This window comes from Siphateles boraxobius, unplaced genomic scaffold (genome assembly GCF_051911475.1).
Source record: "Siphateles boraxobius isolate OS27281-9 unplaced genomic scaffold, OSU_SipBor_1 189, whole genome shotgun sequence".
Lineage (NCBI taxonomy): Eukaryota > Metazoa > Chordata > Actinopteri > Cypriniformes > Leuciscidae > Siphateles > Siphateles boraxobius.
In genome coordinates this window covers 311,508-314,619 of record NW_027508798.1, presented here as the reverse complement: position 1 = coordinate 314,619, position 3,112 = coordinate 311,508, and the positions used below count along the sequence as shown (strand labels likewise).

The 3,112-nt window shown below is 37.1% G+C and overlaps 1 pseudogene; it reads left to right on the top strand.

The window, feature by feature from the left end:
- Nucleotides 1-1,824: 1,824 nt before the first annotated feature.
- On the top strand, nt 1,825-2,901 carry LOC143741328 (trace amine-associated receptor 13c-like; annotated as a pseudogene).
- The last annotated feature ends 211 nt before the right edge of the window (nt 2,902-3,112 follow it).

The following is a 3,112-nucleotide window of genomic DNA, read 5'->3' as shown; positions in this document are numbered from 1 at the left end:
GACTGGTGGGTATACTGTTGTAAACCTTCTTCTTCTTAAGTGTAGGAGACTTAGAAGCGAAAACCAGGAGACTCGGGGTTGTATCGTTTAAGCAGGATTCTTAATTTGCTGTAGTCTGCTTCGTCCAAAATCGTACCCAAGTCTAACTAAAAGCAGTAAACAGTAGTTCATATACCCTTTAAGGGGGAGGATTTACATAAAGGTGGAGACACTCTGAAACAAAAGCATGTAAATGAGGCATACAGGTTCAGGAACGTGCCCTAGACTGAGAGTGTTACCACTCCTAATCCAATCAGCATAACAGTGTAATGTAAATATCCTAATCCAATCACCCAGACTCTTCACCGATACCTTCACATTATCTTAATGGCCAGGCAGTGCATAAAGACAAAAGGTGATAGTCTCAGTGCTCTGATCAATTTAACTTACAATAGAGAGCAGGACAGACAGGAACAGGCAGGTCTGTGACATAAGATGAGAAGTAACGGTTAATGTCCTATGCCTCAAAATGGTAACTTTCTCAGTTAAAATACTGTTGAACCTAAATTAAAACATTTTAATAAATTTGTAACACTACAATACTTTTCTTTACCGTTCTTTGGGGGTGGGCTCCGTCCCGGTGGAATTATTCTTCCACCTCTTTTGTGGGTCGGCTGCGCCCCTACCTTCATCTTCAGGCAGGAAATGCAGTGTCCGGACCCTCGCATTGCGAGCTACGCCAAAGAACTTTATATCATAATATTGCTTGCTGGGCTGTTAATAAATGGTTCATTGTTACAGTATTATTCCCCCAAATCTTTCTGGTAGAACTTACTTAAGATGGACTGTGATGCTATTTTCTTCTGGAAACAAACTTTGTTGCATTATTTTCCTGTTATCTCTGTAAAGTTGCTTCTGTATTGCTATCTGTATTGTATGAAGCGCTATATAAATAAAGGTGACTTGACTTAACTATACATATAAATAACTGTAACATAGCCCTACGAAACCTTTTAAGCAAACATTCTACAATCAAACTTATTAATCAAACTTAAAAACTTAAACTTTTATTAGTGTATACCCCCAAGATGTATAACGTATGAAACAACATCAACAAGGTCACCCTCGCATGAGGTCTAGAGGTCTAGAGGTCTAAACCGGTAAGATATATTTTGTAGAATGTGGGCAACCAAACAGTTTCGCTCCCTACTGACTTTTATTTTATTTTTTTGTCCATATAATGGATTTCATTGGGAACTGAAACCTTTTTATTACACATGTTCAATTCAATAGCTTTTTCACTGTACAGTATAAAGATAATTTCACCATTTTTGATAATGTGTTCTGTATACGAGACAGTTGTTGCCCACCTATTACATTGCAATAGATATTTTACAGGGTAAACTGGGAGGATTATGGACAGCTCAAGCATTCTTGAGTTCCAATGGATGACATAACCCCTCTATTTCTGGACCCCATTCCTAATTCACAGAAATCACCTTAACCACACCAAGGGACCCATCAGATGAGTTCCAGAGTCGCTCAAAGGAAGGGTGATCTAAAGTGCTGATTACTGATTAAAGCAAAAGCCACCACACCTGTGTTCAGTTCAGTTACCCCTGTGCATTGCTTTCATGTGGAAATACTGAACAATAACAAGACAGTGAATAAATTAAGCAAAAAAAAAAAAAAAGCATTAACTTTTGAACAATATAAGAGAATTCTAATCCGGTCTGATGAAATTAATTGCATTTCAAAGCTAATGTAAAAAAAAAAAGTTAATAAAAAAAAAAACCTTTTTTATGTTACATCATCAGTGGGCAGTAGATGGGTGGGGCGTCTGATCCAGACACTGTATAAATGAAAGGACAATAAGACGAGCAGATCAAACTCCTAACCGGAGGAGACTCATTCATGGCCTATGAGACAGAGGACCATGAGACTCAATACTGCTTTCCTGCCATCAACTCATCATGTATCAAGGGAAAACGCTCTGGATATGAATACAAGATCATGTATGTGTTTGTATCATTGCTGTCAGTATGGACTGTGTTTCTGAACCTGCTGGTGATCATCTCTATCTCTCACTTCAAGAAGCTTCACACTCCAACAAACCTGATTATTCTCTCTCTGGCTGTGGCCGACCTGCTTATGGGACTTTTGATACCCATAGAGGCCACTAGGCAGATTGAGATGTGTTGGTACTTTGGAGACACTTTCTGTAGACTGTTTATGATAATACTTGCATTGCCCTTCTCAGGATCTCTCAGTAATTTAGTTTTAGTTGCTGTGGATCGTTATGTGGCTGTGTGTCACCCTTTACTGTACCCACAGAAAATAACCACAACTAAAACTTTAGTGAGCATCTGTCTGTGCTGGATTTGTTTTTCAACTTATACCACTATCCTTGTAATTATTAATAATGGATATTTTGACACTTCACACAGAACAGACATGTGTTATGGAGAGTGTTCTGCTAAGATTAGTTTTGCCTGGGGAGTTACTGATCTGTTCGTGTCTTTTATTTTTCCTTGTACTCTAATCATAATATTATATTTGAGGATTTTCTATGTAGTGCATCAGCAAGTGAAAGTTATAAACTCTCTGATGAAGGGTGGTAAATGTGTAACGGAAGGTTCATTGAGGAGGAAATCTGAGAATAAAGCTGCTCTGACATTAGGAATCATTGTGATAGTTTTTATGCTTTGCTTTATTCCATACTATATCTGTTCTTTATCAGTAATCTCTTCCACAATCATAAATGTTTTGATATGGGTCTTGTACACAAATTCAGGTCTAAATCCTCTGGTCTATGCTTTATTTTATCCCTGGTTCAAAAAGACAGTTAAACACATCTTAACTCTGAAAATATTTAAGCCAGCATCCTCTCTGGTTGATATTTTTACAGAGCATCAATTGTAATTAAACTGGTGAAGCTGTAACTCATAAAGGATTTGATTATCTTTGTAGGATTTGTATGTGTAAGTTACACTACATGTATCTTAGTATGTAGCTTATTTCAGAGAGTATGTTTTCTGCATTTGATGTTCAATTTTAACAATTAGTTAAACTTCTTTCCACACACATTGAAATAAATCGACACAATGCTCATAAATTGTATTAAATTAGCTCA